The following is a 17435-nucleotide window of genomic DNA, read 5'->3' as shown; positions in this document are numbered from 1 at the left end:
GAGAACCCGGGAATGTCCCGTAGGAATGTAATAATAATAATTATAATGTTGGTATTTGTTAAGCGCTTACTATGTGCGGAGCACTGTTCTAAGCGCTGGGGTAGACACGGGGGAATCAGGTCGTCCCACGTGGGGCTCACAGTCTCAATCCCCATTTTACAGATGAGGGAACTGAGGCACAGAGAAGTGAAGTGACTCGCCCACAGTCACACAGCTGACAAGTGGCAGAGCTGGGATTCGAACTCATGACCTCTGACTCCAAAGCCCGTGCTCTTTCCACTGAGCCACGCTGCGTCTCCCCCAAGGGTTTAGTACAGTGCTCTCCACACTGTAAGTGCTCAATAAATACGACTGGCTGACTGACTGATCCAAAGAAGGGCTTTGGCACCACGATAGGCTCTGCATCGGGACGACCGATTGATGGATTGACAGTGAGCTCTTTGCAGGCGGATTCCACGTTTTCTTTCTATAGTGTATGTTTGGCCCTGGCCAGCCTCGCTCCCCTTCTCCCTCTCCCCACATTCCCCTTCCCCAACTGATTCCCAAACTGATGGACGCTACTTAGGAGGTGGAGCAATAGCCGCCTCCACACGAGCCGGAGATTTACCACCCCGGCTGGGATGGATGAGCCCAGGATAATAATGGAGCTGAGGACAGATGATTAGCAGTTTGGATGGGTGTTTTCATGGTGCAGCGGTTTTTTCCCCGTTTATTTCAACTTCCATTGAAGGGGGGTTGGTTCCGATTAGTTCCTCTGATAGGATTTGCTCCCTGCTTCCTGGAGGAACTTCACTGTCTCATTTGGGGAGTTTAAGCAGGCAGCACCCAATCAATCAATCGGTCGATCGTATTTATTCGAGTGCTTACCGTATGCAGGACGTTTCCATTATCATCGCGACTGTAACCGTTCACTAACTGCAAGTTTCCTATTGCCTCCCAGATCTCCAGTCCAGGCAAGGCCATGTTATACGGGCTGTCCACTTTTATCCATTTTAGTCAGACTCACACAGAGATCTACGGTCTAACCGCAGTCCAGCACGCTGCAAAATCCAATCTTTGCAAATACTACCTGCAGTGCTCTAAGAGTTTCAGAAGAAAACACCAGAAAGCCAGGAGCGTAGTTCCCGGAGTGCTGAGCAGAGTTGGGGAGATTCAGACCTGAAAGAAGAATTTTAATGTGACGCATGCATTAACTTTCACCTTTAGGGCGAACAGAGAAAAGAGGGAACTCGTTGGCTTTGATGAGCCGGGTGGACGCGACTGAAAATAACCCTGGGATGAAAAGCCAATGATTTCGTGTCAGTGGCGCTCGCTCTGTCCACGGTTCTCGTCTCTTGTTTATGTAGCCCACCCGTCCCTTCCGAGAATCGCTCTTGCCTTTTGACTCATGGACTCCTCGGGGTCGACGTGACCTATGGAAATCGATTCGCTATTGGACAGCATCCCCGAACTCCACAGAGAGGAGCTGGGAAGAGGCAGGAAAGCTCACGTCACTCCCTCGGACTGCACTTCGGGCCCCAAGTTGGGGTTTCAGAAGCCTCGCTGGAATGATCTCGGATTCGCTGTCTTTGAAAATGGCTGTCCCGCAACTTGACCCGAGAGCGCAGAGCCGGAGGGATTGACGTGGTGCAGAGAGGCTTGGCAGTAGCCATAACAAAAAGGAGAAACGACGCGAGAGGGACACGTCGAGTGTAGCTTCGACCCCCTGGGTTTCACTTCCGAAGGACTTTTTCCTATGGGGCCTCGCTGGAGTCTTTCCCCTGTCGCCACGCCAACTTCAACTTACTCGGCTGCTTCCTCCTCTGGGATGCTATTTGCATAGCGTAATAATGATAATAATGGTATTTGTTAAGGGCTTACTATGTGCCAAGCACTATTCTAAGAGCTGGGGTAGATACAAGGTAATCATTTGCCCCACGTGGGACTCACAGTCTTAAGCCCCATTTTACAGATGAGGTCACTGAGGCACAGAGAAATGAAGTGATTTGCCCAAGGTCACAGAGCAGACAAGTGGCGGAGCTGGGATAAGAACTCACATCCTCTGACTCCCGAGGCCACGCTCTTTTCACATAGCCATGCTGCTTTCCTAAGCGGCATAGGTAGACCGCATTCCTGCCCTCAAGGAGTTTACAGTCTAGTGGGAGAAACAGACATTAAAATAAATTTCAGATAGGAGAAGTAATGGAGATTAAAGACATGTACATAAAAAGTGTTACGGGGATGGAGGGTAGGGTGAGTACTTATAAGTGCTTAAGCGGTGAAATACCTAGAGAAGCAGCGTGGCCTAATGGAGTGAGCACAAGCCTGAGAGTTAGAGGACCTGGGTTCTAATCCCAGCTCTGTCACTTGTCCACTGTGTGACCTCGGGCAAGTCACTTGGCTTCTCTGAGCCTCAGTTACCTCATCTGTAAAGTGGGGGTTAAGACTATGAGCCCCATGTAGGACAAGGGACCGCATCCAACCAGATTTGCTTGCCTCCACTGCAGTGCTTAATACAGTGCCTGGCACATAGTAAGTGCTTAACAAATACCACAATTATTATTATTATTATTATTGTTAATGATGCAATAGGTTCATTTGGCAATGGAGCCGAAAGGTAGCTGTGTCTATGCTCTTAGTCTCCAGAGTCTAGACTTTTTTTACGGTATTTGTTAAGCACTTTCTACGTGCCAAACACTGTAATAAGTGCTGGGGTAGATGCAAAATAATCAGGATGGACACAGTGCCTGTCTCACGGTCTTAATCCCCATTTTACAGATGAGGTAGCCGAGGAATAGAGAAGCGAAGTGACTTGCCCAGCATCATAAACCGCAGAGAAGTGGCGGAGACGGGATCAGAACCCAAGTCTTCTGACTCTCGGGCCCGTGCTCTTTCCTCTAGGCCACCCTGCTTTGCTATGTTTTCAGGACATTGGAAAGGGCCTTGATCAATCATCGGCCCAGTCTCCCGTTGATGGGGAAGAAATCCGAGATCTGGATTAATGTGACCCTGGAGGGAGGAGGCTGGAGAGCTTGAGATTGTCATGGGGAAGAGGAGGATGGCAAGGATTTGGGAGAGAACTCATTGTGAGCTCTTTGAGGGCAGAGATCACGTCTGTGAACTCTGTTTTATTGTACGCTCTGTTTTATTGTACTCTCCCAAACATTCAGTACAGTGCCCTGCACACAATAAATAGTCAATATACACCATGGGGAGATTGAGTCCTTCATTGGAGGGGCATTAGTGAATGACCCCTGCTTTTCTCTGGGGAGGGGAGAGCCGACAGGATCCTGCTCACCCCGAAGGCCATTGCCCTTGGGGTGCCCCTAAACACGGACCCCAAGTGCTGCATAGACACCCCAGGATATGTGCACAGGTCATGGCCGGGAGCACAGTAAGGGGAGCAAACTTTCCGACGGGGAACTGTCCTGACACATTTAGGACAACTTCAGCACATGATGTACCCAGATAAAGATCGCCTCTACCCGTTCCATCATAACACTGACCTTCTAAGAAAATCCCACATGAGAATGTGGAAGAGACTGAAAAAAAAAATCCACCCAAGTGAAATACCGTATGAGGGTGTAGGAGTGAGTTCGGGGGAGGGAGGGGAAAGGAGAGGCGGTTTGATAGTTAAGTGTTTCTAATTCAAGGGATTTGGAGGCATGTTTGTTTCCTAGTTTTAATGGTGTTTCCCGGTGAAGTTTGAAAGCTTTTTCCTTATTTGTGCTGAAAACGCCACCCTGGGCAGTTTAAGGAGGCGAGAAGGAGACTGCAGCGAAAATTTTCCTCCAGGCCTTCTGGGCTTCTGCCGATGACAGTCTCCAGACCCGCCCTTTGCAAACCAAATGCCGGACGGGTCCCGGTCCTGCCCAGCAGATTCCCAGGGGCTCCAGCGGACTCCGACAGCCACGAGTGCCGTGTCCAGAAATAGACCCCTGGGCCTCCGAGATGGAACATGCAGTGCCCGCTTGGGAAATTGAAGTCACTTGTCCTCTACGAGGACTGGGGATAGCAGATGGATGAATCAGTCATTAAAGAAGGCATCGGTCAGTCAATCGCATTTATCAAGCGCTTGCTGTGTGCGGAACACTGTACCGAGTGCTTGGGAGAGTACGATATGACAATGTTACAGACACGTTCCCTGCCCGCAGTGAGATTACAGTCTAGAGGGGGAGAGAGACATTCACGTAAACAAATAAATTACAGGTATGTACATTGCTGTGGGGCCGGGACGGGGGCTGAATAAAGGAAGCAAGTCAGGGCACCACAGAAGGGAGCTGAAGGAAAGGTAAAGAAGGCTTAGTCGCGGAAGACCTCTCGGAGGAGATGTGCCTTCAGTAAGTCTCTGAACAGATGTAAAGAATCATCTGTCAGATATGAAGAGGGAGGGTGTTCCAGGCCAGAGGTAGGTGGTGGGCAAGAGGTCGGCTGCGAGATGGACAAAAATGAGGTACAGTGAGAAAGTTGGTATTCCAGAAGTGCAGTGTGCGGGTTGGGGTGTAGTAGGAGAGTAGGAAGGTGAGGTAGGATGGGGCAAGGGGATTGAGTGCTTTAAAGATGATGGTAAGGAGTTTTTGTCTGGTGCGGAAGTGGATGGGCAACCACGGGAGGTTCTTGAGGAGAGGGGAAACATGACCTAAAAGTTTCTGTAGAAAATAATCTGGGCAGCAGAATGAAATATGCAATTTATAATCTGGGGCTCGAGTAGACTGTAGACCGGAAGCTCTACGTGAGCAGGGATCATGTTCACTAACTCCTTGGCACTGTACTTTCCCAAGAGCTTAGTATGGTGCCCTGCACACAGTAAGTACTCATTAACGTTATGTGGTCAGTAAGTACCACCGGTGGATTGAGTGAAATCTGGGTACGATGGCAGTATTTGGTATCGGTATCATTGCAATGGCATTGTGATGGGCATATTTTAGGAAATATTAAAGGAGTCCAAGGGAGCCCTTGGAATCACTGAAAATGGGCCCGCCGCTTTCCCGATAAAACTTGAGCTGACCTGCGTCGTTCAGAGATCTGCCTAAGCAGAACTCCTCATCTACCTACCCAAACCCTGCCCTTCCCCTGACTTTCCCATCACTGTGGATGGCACCACCATCCTTTCTGTCTCCCAAGCCCGTAACCTTGATTGACTGATGGATCTAGAGGGGGAGACAGACATTAGCATACATTACAGCTCCGTACGTAAGTACTGTGGGTCCGAAGGTGGGGTGAATAAAAAGTACCGATCCGAGTGCAGGGGCGATGCAGCAGAGAGAAGGAATAGAGGAAATGAGGGCTTAGTCGGGGAAGGCCTCTATTATCTGACGCGTAGGAGAAATTAATCTGCCACGGGGTCCGGGGTACAGAGCAGGCTGGGGAATGACATTGCAAACCTGGCAGCACTGATGGGATACAGCGGACACAGCTCTGTCTGAGACAGCGGATGCGTCGAGGTGACTGCACTTAGTAGGTTACGAGAGGATCAAAAGATGCCATTATGCAAAGCAGGTTTAGATAACTACATTGACAGGAGAGGCAGGGTTAGGACAGGCAATTAATAAAATGGCATTGAAAGGACGTGGCACAGTAGGACGAACACCGGACATGCGTCTGGGCTAGCCGCTCCAAACACGCACTGCGGGATGAGCGGCTTGAAGATATCCTTGTCCCGGGGCGAGAAAAGAATGTGCTTTTTGGGAAAAGAAAAACCTGTAAGTTATTTCGTCGACATAATCATCGTCATCATAGCCTGGACTGAGTTAGAACACTGTACCAGACAGCTGAGAGAGGTGCAGAAGTAAAAAAAAACTCAGTCCCGGCCCTCGAGAAGCTGATAGTCGTAGGGGGAGACGCGCCGACAAACTGGTAAACGTACAATAGTTAATCATATGGCATTAGTTAAGCACTGTACTAAGCGCTGGGGTACATAGATGTGGGTTGATAGAAATAATAAACACAAGTGGAGGCATTGCAGTTTCCATTGCAGTGGGGGAAAAAAGTCTATATCATTTCAAGATATATCTGGCTGGATCTTTCTGTGTACTAGGCTAGTCTCCAGAACAATCAGTTAAATGAAGGCATTAATTTTTTATTGGTTTCTAGTAATAATAACAATAATAATAATAATGTCAATGTTAAGCTTTTACTATGTGTCAAGCACATAGATATTTAATTTTTATTGGTATTTATTAATAACAACAGTAATAATAATGGTATTTGTTAAGCTTTTACTATATTTCAAACAGTGTCCTAAACTTTTATCTAACCCAGCGCTTAGAACAGTGCTTGATACATAGTAAGTGCTTCCCAAATGCCATAAAATGAAACAAAATCGAGGAACCAGGATTAGAGCCCAGGTCGTCAGAATCCCAGGCCGGTTGCTTTTTCCACGGAGCCTCGCTGCTTGTCACGATATCGGAAGTCCACAGAAAGTGACTTGGAGTTCCTTGCAGGCCGGCCATGACTTCACTTCTCAAGGTGGCGGTCTTTCCTCCCTTCCTGTGGTAATGTTTCTGAGCCCGGGGTCGGTGATCGGAAGGATTCAGAGGGTAAGGGAGAGAGACAGTTGCCTCAGGGCACATCAAAGAGGTGGGTGACGGCCAGCGAGGCAGCCTCACCAACTCTGGAGGTTCAAAGGCCGGCCCAAACGGGAGTGTGCCTGCTTTTAACAAGTCGCGTATGACAAGCACTGTGATAAATGCTGGGGTAGAAGCAAGATACTTCATTCGGACACATTCCCTGTCCCACACTGAGTTTACGACCTAAGGTAGAGTTTAGGGAGAGCAGAGATCTTATCCCAAATAGACAACCAGAATTAACAGACGGACAATTATTCTCACCTCCTTCAAAGCCTTATTGAAGGCGCATCTCCCTTAATTAGGACCATTGCTCTTCCTTCTTCTCCCACTCCCTTCTGCACTGCCCTGACTTGCTCCATTTATTCATCCCCCCTCCCAGACCCACAGCACTTATTTATATATCCGAATTTGTTTATTCCTATTGACGTCTGCCTCCCCCTGCTAGACTGCAAGCTCGTTGTGGGCAGGGAATGTGTCTTTCTATTGTTACATCATACTCTCCCAAGCCCTTAGTAAACACTCAATAGATGTGATTGACTGAGGCCTCGAGAGGTTAAGTGACTTGCCCAAGGTCACACAGATGGCCAGTGGCAGAGCTGGGACTAGAACCCAGGTCTCCCGTGGAGGGATTTTTCTCCCCATTGGCACACGAGTTCAGAAACAGAGCAGAGAGCACAAACACCAGGAGTTCCCTCCTCGCTGCAGATACATTATGTTCTTACATAACCAGAATGACTCTGCCAAGACACCCCTGGTGCCTGGTGTAAATGCTTTTGGCAAAGAGTGCGGAGGGATTTTCTAGACTGGCAAGCAGGCAAACCAGGTTTACATATGGGCCACCCTTGGTTAATTAGTGACAGTGTTGGCTTTTAATTGAATTTGAAGCAACGTGAAGAAAATAATCAGGGAAAAAAAGGGGGCATAAACGAGGCCACTATTCTCTCTGCTGGAGGAACGGAGGTAGAGAAGCATGAATGATCCAGTGCATTGATGGATGGGATTAGTTCAGCTGAACCGAAGCATCTGTTTGGGCTAAACAACGGAACAAAAAGAAGAGTCTGGGAACACCTCAAAAACCACAGAACAGTGTCCGTTCAAGAAGTCGCCGACAGCCGACGGCGTTAGATAGAGTTGGACTAGGCTGGAGTCTTAAAGAGAGGTTCACTAAGCTGTCTAACCACAAAATGGTGGCCGACCCAGACCTTAGGTAGGGCCAGCCTCCAAAGCAGAGTCACCCATCCGCAAAATGATGGCCACCCCCGGCCCAGAGGGAACAGGTTCGTTTCAGTGGTGGTTCTCCGAATCCGAAGAACTGAGAAAATCCAGAACCGGTCCAGTATCCTCAGTGAAAGCTCAGCACCTAGGCTGACTTGATTTCTGTCAAGTATCGCACTCAGGAGGTTAGCTCTTGTCTCTCCGGGAAGTCAGAGCGAGCCTGCTTCTACAACAGGCCAGGAGTGGGAAATCCACCCAAAGTAACATGAGCTTCCCGCAGATAATGGCTGGGCCTCTGGAAATTCTCTCTTTCAGAGTAACAAGCCCTTCATTGCTGAAGGGTCCTTGATTCCTTCTGATTTTCTCAGCTTATTTCATCAATTTTTTCCCTCCAAGGAATTCATCAGGATTTATTACTTCAGCCACAATGTGGGTGGGTTCGATTTAAGAATCAATTTCTGGGTAAATACGGGGACTGATATGGGGTCTAGAAGGAGTACAGTGCTCTGCCCACAGTCAGTGCTCAATAAATACCACTGATGATGATGATGAAAAGAGATATTTGCCTTATACAGGATGCTGCTGGGGAATGTTCCTTGAACCCCAGTGGAGGTTTTCCTTCACAACTTCTTCCCTGGCCATTTTTTGACTTAGTAGATTTAGCATCTACTTATTTTTAAGTAGGGAAGAGAGAGAGAAACTCTACTGAGCTCACTTTGAATGCAAATAGTTTTTTCTATGAAAATCCTTCGCGTGTACTTCGCTGTGTGTTGCCCACTTACGTGACTGCTCAAACATTGCACTCCGTGCCCTGGCAGGAGGGCAAAGTTGAGGGGAGAGCTGTGTGAAGATCTGTGTGGGGAGTTGCGTGGGAAGCTGTGTGGAGAGCTATGTGGAGAATCCTGAGGGGGTTCGTGCGGACCGTCGAATGGGGAGTTGTGTGGAGATCTGCGCGGGAGCTAGGGCGCCGAACTGTGTGACCTTTTGGAGAGGTGTGTGGAGAGAGAATTGTGCGGGGGTATAGTTGTGACAGACAAAGCTGACAGAAAAATGAGGCAAGGTCAGTTACCGCTAACCACTCTGCCAAGCCCATTGCAGATAACCTCACTGACTGCTCAAGCTGCAGCACAAAGCCAGGGTTTGACTGGCAGACGATTTGCCGACGGGAAACAATAACCCGTTGCATCTCTTCCTCCAGCACAGGATTCAGACACGACCACTGCACTGACCCTTTTTGTTGCAAGGTGCGATGGCAGGTGGGATTCCTCCTCCGCTTCTCCGTCGTACCCTCTCGAGCTTCCTTCAGCAGTCACCTTGAGGGAACCTCGGATAAAATGGCACCTTTTTCTCACCTTAAGAAAAGTTCTCAAGGTTTCCGAGGGCTCAGGGGTTTTGGAGGACAGCGGGACCAAGTGGAAAGGGAGCTCTGCATCCGGGCTCCCGGGCAACCCGAGCGTGCCGTTTTGTCTCTCTGGGCCTCAGTTTCCTCCCTTGTAAAATGGGAAGAAGATAATTGCTTCCTCTGTGGGACTGGGAATGCGCCTGATCTGATTCTCTTGTATCTACTCCAGGGCTTGGCGTGTAGTAAGTGCTGAACGAACGCCCTAAGAATTCTGCTGCTACTTATTACCGTAAGTCTCTGTGTCCTGGGGGAAAGACAGAAATCTGCTACCTGGTGAAGACAGGTCCCTGACTGAGCTGAATTTTGCTGCTGCTCTGGTCCTGCTGACTGTCATTTCAGGCCAGGTTGATGACACTAAAGAACCGTTCCTCCCTGGGCCAGGCTTTCTCCTTGACGATAATAATAATAATTATTATTATTCCTGTGGAATTTGTTAAGGGCTTACTATGTGCCATTGTGCTGAGATAGATGCAACTCAATTACCTCTAACACAGTCCCAGTCCCACAAGGAGTTCACAGTCTAAGAGGGAGGGAGAACAAGTATCTCACTTACTTCTTAATATTATTATCAGTATCATCATTATTAATAACGTTGATGATGATAATAATATTATGGTATTCAGCTAGCCCAGGGCTTAGAACAGTTCCTGGCACGTAGTAAGCGCTTAACAAATACCATAAAAAATAAATAAATTTGTTAAGCGCTTATTATGTGTCAATACAAGTTAATACAAGTTAATCAGGTTGGACACAGTCCCTGTCCCACATAGGGCTCACCGTCTAAGTAGGAAGGGGAACAGGTATTTAATCCCTATCCTACAGTTGAGAAAACTGAGACACAGAAGTTAAGTGACTTACCCGAAGTTACTCAGCAAGCAGTTGGCAGAGTTGGGATTAGAACCCAGATCCTCTGATACCTCAGCCTGTGCTTTTCCCACTTGGCCACGCTGCTTCTCTGGACTCGTACTACTGCCGTTCAGAAATGTCAACCCTAAACAGAAACCATTGCTCGAAGGGAAGACGCTGCATCATTACCAGATTTTACAGATGAGGAAACCAAGGGCCATAGAACAAGCATAGTGACTTGCCCAAGGTCACACAGCAGGGAAGTACTGGAGTCGGGATTAAAAGTCAGATCCCTGACTTCCAGGCCTGTGGCCTTTCCACTAGGCCACATTGCTTCTCAACAGTGGTAAAACGTCCTGAAAGAGCCAGGCAATCAAAGGAGCTTCTGGTAGAAATGCCAGACGAAAAAGGAGAAAATAAAGAAGATAGGCAGATTGGAAACTCGTACGGGGTCTCCAAATCGGAATAATATGTATTTGCTATTGTCACAGAGGAAAATAGGAGTCAGAGGGAGAGGGCTTTATTCCTCCTCATAGGTGCTAGGCATACATTGTTCCAATTAGAAAAAACCCCTTTACATATTTAGCAGTGTTTGGAGTAGATCGCACTGAAGAAGCTGCAGACTGCTTCAGGCTAAACCAGGGCTTCCAAACCTGCTTTTCTTGCCTTGATGTGATTCACTTAATAATTCATATTTCAGAATACATTAATGCAAATGATAACTTTAGCTTGCTGTTGAATTTTTAAATACGTAACCCAAGACATTTACGTTTCTGTTCATTTTCTCAGGTAACGTCGCTTAGACCCTTCTAAAATAAGCTTGGTTTCACTTAAGGTAGGTCATTCAAATTATGTTCATTTCCAGTAATGAAGAATTAAGGAAATCACACGTGTTTCCCGTGGATTTGTGAGTGGCGTATTTCTGGGAAAAGATAGGTTCAAAATGTCTCTTTCATGTGGAAAGTTCAAAATAGGGTTTCGGTCCTGGACGATATTTCTCAGGTGCCTGGTTCCATCCGAAGAATATTTTCAAAACAAATGTCTGCGTAGGTAAGATTTTGTTCTTTGTGTCCCTGACAAGTAATGGGCCAAATGAGGTATTTCCTTGAAGAAAGAATCTTCTGTATCAGTCAATCAGTTAATCAGGGACATTTATTAGTGCTTACTGCATGCAGAGTACAGCTTGGGAGAATAAAATGGAGTTGGAAGACATGATCCACATCCTCAAAAGCTTAAAGCCTTGAGGTCTGGTTACAGTTGTGTTGAGTTTTGTGTCAGATAGAATAGAAAGATCCCTGGATTTCGGTGAACAGGTTAGAGGCTGTGTCTACAAACTCTGTTGTATTGTACTCACAAGTACTTAATACAGTGCTCTGCACACAATAAGCGTACAGTAAATACAACTGATTGATGGCCTGATGCTAAATTATCAGAGTTGTGGTCTTTTTCCAACGACCTGAGATTAGATAGATTATTTTCCCCATCGAACTATGAGGGCAGTTTTATTTGGAAGGGTTTTCGAATCTTTATTGACTAGTTGGATTGATTGGTTAGACTATGGCTATATAGCAAGATGGACTAACAAAAAGAAAAGTTAAAAAAAAAATTAACCCTGCAGGGACCATTGATAAATTCTTATTTATTGCTATTGTTCGTGTCTGTCTGTATCCCCCTATTAGACTGTAAGCTCGTCAAAGCGCAGGGACTGTATCTATCTGTTACCGATTTGTACATTCCAAGCGCTTAGTACAGTGCTCTGCACTTAGTAAGCGCTCAATAAATATTATTGAATGAATGAATGAATGAATGAACACTTTCATTAGAAGTATCCTGAGCCACAGCCCCCACTCTACAATCACCGTTCAGTTGAAATAATAAAAATTGCAGTATTTGTAGTGTTTACTAGGTGCCAAGCACTGTACAGAACGCTGGGATGGATATGCATTAGGCAGGTCGAATATAGTACCTGTCTCACAGAGGGCTCACGGTCAAGGAGGAGGGAGAACAGGTATGTAATCTCTATTTTACAAACGAGGAGCCCGGGGAAGTTAAGTGACTTGCCCAGGGTCACACAGCGGACAAGTGGCAGAGCTGAGATTAAAGTCCAAGTCTCCTGACTCCAAAGTCCAGGCTTTTTTTCCTTTAGACCACTCAGCTTTTCTCGTCTTATGCCGTCAAGTCGTCTTTGACCCATAGCGATGCCGTGGACACATCTCTTCCAGAATGCCCCACTTCCATCTGCAATCGTTCTGGTAGTGGATCCACAGAGTTTTCTTGGTAAAAATCGAGAAGTGGTTTACCATCGTCTCCTTCCACGCGGTAAATTTGAATCTTCGCCCTTGATTCTCTCCCATGTCGCTGCTGCCCAGTACAGGTGAGTTTTGACCTGTAGCCGATTGCCTTCCACTCGCTAGCCACTGCCCAAGCTAGAAATGGAAGGGATATGCCTCTGCCTGACTCTCCCTCCTGTAGTCGAGACCGGCAGAGTACTGGGAACTCTCCAGGTGTGACCCCGAGAGGGGTCAGCTTTTCTAGATCCCGCGAAATGAAGGTTCTCGGATGCCTCTAACACACAGAGGTAGATTGGTCCAGGGGATGGAGTAGAAGTGTGGGTCTCCAAGACCCAAGCCCTAGTCCCAGTTCTGCCCTGGTTTGTTGCGTGATTGGATAAGCCACTTAACTTCTCCATGCCCCAGTTCTTTAGCTGAAAAATAAGGATAAAACCACCCTCTCCCTCACTGAAATGTTTGAGAGATCAAATGAGATAAGTGATGTGACAGCGCTTTGGGAAAATAAAAGTACTTTCAAGTACAAGGTATTATTATGAAAACACTGTGCTCTATTTTGTATTACAACACACACACACACACTAGCAGGGCCTTATACAGGTGACATCCAGCAGGGAAAACCTTTGCCCCAGATTTATTAAATAAAAAAGAAAGGCAAAGGAAAGGAGAGAAAAGCATTTTAAGGAGAATCAAAAGAACGCACTGCAATTGAATATTGCAAGCGAGGGCTATAAATATAACAGATTATTGGAGCACATTTCCCATCATTAAAACCACTGCACAAAGCATAAAACTTCCTGTGACATGCAGGATTGGTCAATGTGTCTCTGTAAAAAGGTGTTTTGTATCTCAGAGGTAATATAAGAGCCATTAGCTGTGGGGGTTGCTATGGCAACTGGTCTTTTTTTTTAATTGAATAGCATAGTAAGTAGTCTTGTAAAACCCACCAACCCGTAACTTGCCACTGCCCCAAGGCAGCCTGAACTGAAGTGTCTTCTCTTTGTCTTTCTTTTCTCTCTCTTAGAGAAGTTCTCATCTCTGAATGCACATTACCTGGTTAAGAGTGTTGACCTGTTCGGTGACTGAAATCCTTAGATGGTTTCCGTGGGTGGTATTCCCTACCCTCGGCAGTTCCAAACGAGACGAAGAAACTCGGGAGGAGAACTAAGTCAAACTCCTATCGATGGCTTTGGATGATCGCGTTCAGAACCTGGCCATCTTCTCTAACTTTTTGAATTCATTTATTCAGTCAGTCGTATTTATTGAGCGCTTACTGGGTGCAGAACACTGTACTAAGCGCATGGAAAGTATAATTCAATTTGAATGTCTCTGGGTCAGGCCCAGAAACTAACTGTAAGCTCTCTCCAGACTGAAAGCTCCCTCTAGACTGTAAACTCACTGTGGGGAGGGAATGTTTTTGATACATCATTATATAGGACTCTCCCCAGGGCTTAGTACGGTGCTCTGCACACAGTAGCACGGCTCAGTGGAAAGAGCCCGGGCTTGGGAGTCAGAGGTCATGGATTCTAATCCCGGCTCCGTCACTTGCCACTTTGGGCAAGTCACTTCACTTCTCGGTGCCTCAGTTACCTCATCTGTAAAATGGGGATTAAAACTATGAGCCCCACGTGGGACAACCTCATCACCTCGTATCCCCCCAGCATCTAGAACAGTGCTTTGCACATAGTAAGTGCTTAACAAATACCATTATTATTAAGTGTTCAATAAATACGAATGCTAGGGATGCAGAATCAATTCATCAATTAGTGGTATTTAATGAGTGTTTACTGTGTACAGAACACCAAATTAAATGTTTGGGAGAACACAATACAAAAGGGTTGGTAGACGTGTTCCCCGCCCACAAAGAGCTTACAGTCTAGAAGCAGAAGTAACTTAAACATGAGAAATAAGAGGGCAGACTCTGTGGCTGGTACCTCAGTCTTCCAAGCTGTACTATGGGACAGTGTATTTTTTTTAATCTATCTGGGATGGTTTGGTGACCAGGTTGGTCCGAGCCTTTATAATTTCTCTGATGGAAAGGTCAACTTTATTTTGAAACTAAGAAAGTTTGCATTTTCTTCTCCACTAGATTGGGAGCTCCTTGACGGCAGGGAACATGTCTGTCCACTCTATTGTACTGTACTCTCCCTAACGCTTAGTCCAGTGCTCCTCGAAGAGTAAGCGCTCAGGAAATAGCATTGATTGATCGATCGAGTTATGGGGAAAGTGATGAGGAAGGGCACGGTTGAAATATTGGTCCTTTGAACTCACAGTCTAAGAGGTAGGGAGAAAGGTGCCACAGTTCCATCTTTTTGAGGAGGAAACTGAGGCCCTTGACTTTCTCAGATCTATACAGCCAGCCAATCTCAGAGCTGGAATCGAATTTGAATCTTCTACATCTCTTCCCACTAGACCACCCTGCCTTTTTTTTCTCCTTTTATGGTATTTGTAAAGTGCTTACTACGTGTCAAACACCGCACTAAGCGCTGGGGTAGGTACAAGATAATCAGGCGGGATACAGTCGCCCCTGGGGCTCACAGTTTAAATACTAGGAGGGTAGGATTTAATCATTCAATCATTTATTGAGAGCTTACTGTGTGCAGAGCACTGTACTAAGTGCTTGGGAAAGCACAATACAGCAATAAGGAGAGACAATCCCTGCCCACAACGAGCTTTATATTTGAGGTATTTATTAAGCACTTTCTTTGTGGCAAAGACTGTGCTAAGCACTGGGGCAGACACAAGAAAGCAGATTGGACGCTATCTCTGTCCCACATGGGAGTCACAGTCTAAGAGTGACGGAGAAAAGGTATTTTATTCCCATTGGACAGATAAGATAACTAAGGAGCAGAATAGTTAATCAACCTGTCCAAGAAGCCACTGCAGGCATGGTAACGTCTCTTCTTCCTGATTTATGACTTTTCCAACTTTTCCCACTTGTGCCCTTTCCCCAGTTCTGCCTCAAGGCAGCAGGGTCAGGGGCAATCTGAGGAATAAAGAGACCGTGCTCCTGACCCCTTCGGGCAGCAGCTGTCAATCAAAGCGACTCCTGGACCAATTAGGAGGAACTCCTTAGGCAGTTATATGGGTAAGATACATTGTATCAGACTGTGAGCCCGTCACTGGGCAGGGATTGTCTCTATCTGTTGCCAAATTGTGCATTCCAAGCGCTTAGTACAGTGTTCTGCACATAGTAAGTGCTCAATAAATATGATTTATTCATTCAATCATATTTCTTGAGCGCTTATCGTGTGCCGAGCACTGTATTAAGGGCTCGGGAAAGTGCGATACAACAATAAGCAGATATATTCCCTGTCCACAAAGAGCGCAGCTTAAGCTCACATTTTCGAATCCTCCTGTGATGAATTATAACCAATAAATAATTCTTAGATTGCAAGATCACTGTGGGAAGGGAATGTGTCTACCGAATTCGTTGTATTGCACTCTCTCAAGTGCTTAGTACGGCGCTCTGCAGTCACTAAGTGCTTAATACATACCATTGATTTATTGATTGATTAGCTGGTTAACATTTGAGGTATTGGTTGGACTGTGGACCCCGGAAAATGATTTCGACCACAGGAGTAGACTTCAGGTATTCAATACGCCTAGATGGTGGACTCACTGAATACAGTTGCTCTACCTACCACCGTAGGTCTCTCACTTTCTCCTCTAAGTATCTATTGTTTCTCAATCCCCACCCTGACTGTTGACATCTAATTCCAAGGATGGAGAAGCAGCACGGCCTAGTGCTAAAGTACGGGCCTGGGAGTCAGGAGACCCGGCTTCTAATTCTGATTTGGCTACTTGCCTGCTCTGTTATCTTGGGCCAGTCAGTTAATTTTTCTGCGCCTCTGTTTCCCCAACTGTAAAATGGGCTTGAAATAGGTGTTCTCCCTCCTCTTTAGAATGTGAGCCCCACTTAGGACAGGGGCCGCGTCTGATCTGATTGTATTGTAACCACCCCAGAGCTTAGCACAGTGTTGAGTGATGAGCAAATACCATTACACTAAAGCAGGGGACAGGAACCCTCTTAAGTGGAGTATGGTCTCTCAGCTGTCAATACCAGGTTCTTTCTAGGGTGGCTAAGGGTTAATTCCTTACATTATTCTATTTAAATTAGCACTACATATTCAGATAGTACAGATGTCGTCATTCAAAAAGGATCAAAATGATCTCCACAGACCAGAAATAGATGTCAGCTATGTGCTCGCTATAGACAGACAGACGCTAACCTGACATCATGTTGTCAGGAACTTCTGTATCACCTCTATGTTCAAATCATCATTTCTCAGAGAAGAGTCACCGGGCCACTTTCTAGGACACAGTCTCTCCTTGATTGCATAGCTCCTCCGAGGCGAGGTCAGAAGAAAATTTGGTTCAGAACCCTTTGGTCTGAAGATTTAGCGGACAAAAGAGGATACTGTATACCCAGAAAGGGCCTCTTACAATTGCATTTTCCAGGAAAAGATGCCTTTCCTTTCAGATTTCTGAATTAAGATGCACTATTTTTTTGGCTGAAGGCTATTTGAAATTAGAGTAATAAATTGCTGCTCTCTGCCTTGCGTGATAATGCATTACATTATCTACTGATGTACACGTATTGTTTGACTCTAATGGTGTGGAAATTAAATGTTAGACGTGGGCCAGATGTTCCTATAGATGAATATGAAGTATGACTGCATTGGAGATGGGTCATGCTGGGACAGAGTTATGGGGTGAGAGACAAGCAACAATAAGAGCCACCGAAAATTGATCCTCTAATATGGAAATGTATTATTATTAATCTCATTATCGGTAGTAGTTGTAATATTACTTATACGTGGATTTGCACCCTTGATTCACCCCTCCCTAAGCCCTACAGCACTTAAGTACCTATCTGTAATTATTTATATTAATGTCTGCCTCTCCTTCTAGACTGTAAGCACACCATGGACAGGGATGGTGTCTCCCAATTCTATTATAATATACTCTCCCAAGTGCTTAGCCCAGGGCTCGCCAAATAGTAAGCACTCAGTAAATATGATTGATCGATAGTAGTAATATCAGTACTAATGATAGTTGTCTTGTGGTCGGAATTGTTGTTGCTGTTGTTACTGTCATTTGTTAAGCACCTAAAAAGTGCAGAGCACTGTGCTA

At 46.1% G+C, this 17435-nt stretch overlaps 1 non-coding gene across 1 annotated transcript; it reads right to left on the bottom strand.

Annotated features, from left to right (window-relative positions):
• Nucleotides 1-12395: 12395 nt before the first annotated feature.
• On the bottom strand, nt 12396-12533 carry LOC114807550. The gene has a single exon (XR_003755608.1). It is a non-coding gene; the product is annotated as a small nucleolar RNA SNORA7 (small nucleolar RNA).
• Nucleotides 12534-17435: the final 4902 nt, after the last annotated feature.

Source organism: Ornithorhynchus anatinus, chromosome X2, assembly GCF_004115215.2.
Source record: "Ornithorhynchus anatinus isolate Pmale09 chromosome X2, mOrnAna1.pri.v4, whole genome shotgun sequence".
Lineage (NCBI taxonomy): Eukaryota > Metazoa > Chordata > Mammalia > Monotremata > Ornithorhynchidae > Ornithorhynchus > Ornithorhynchus anatinus.
The sequence above is the reverse complement of the archived record's forward strand: the minus strand, read 5'-3'. Positions and strand labels throughout refer to the sequence as shown.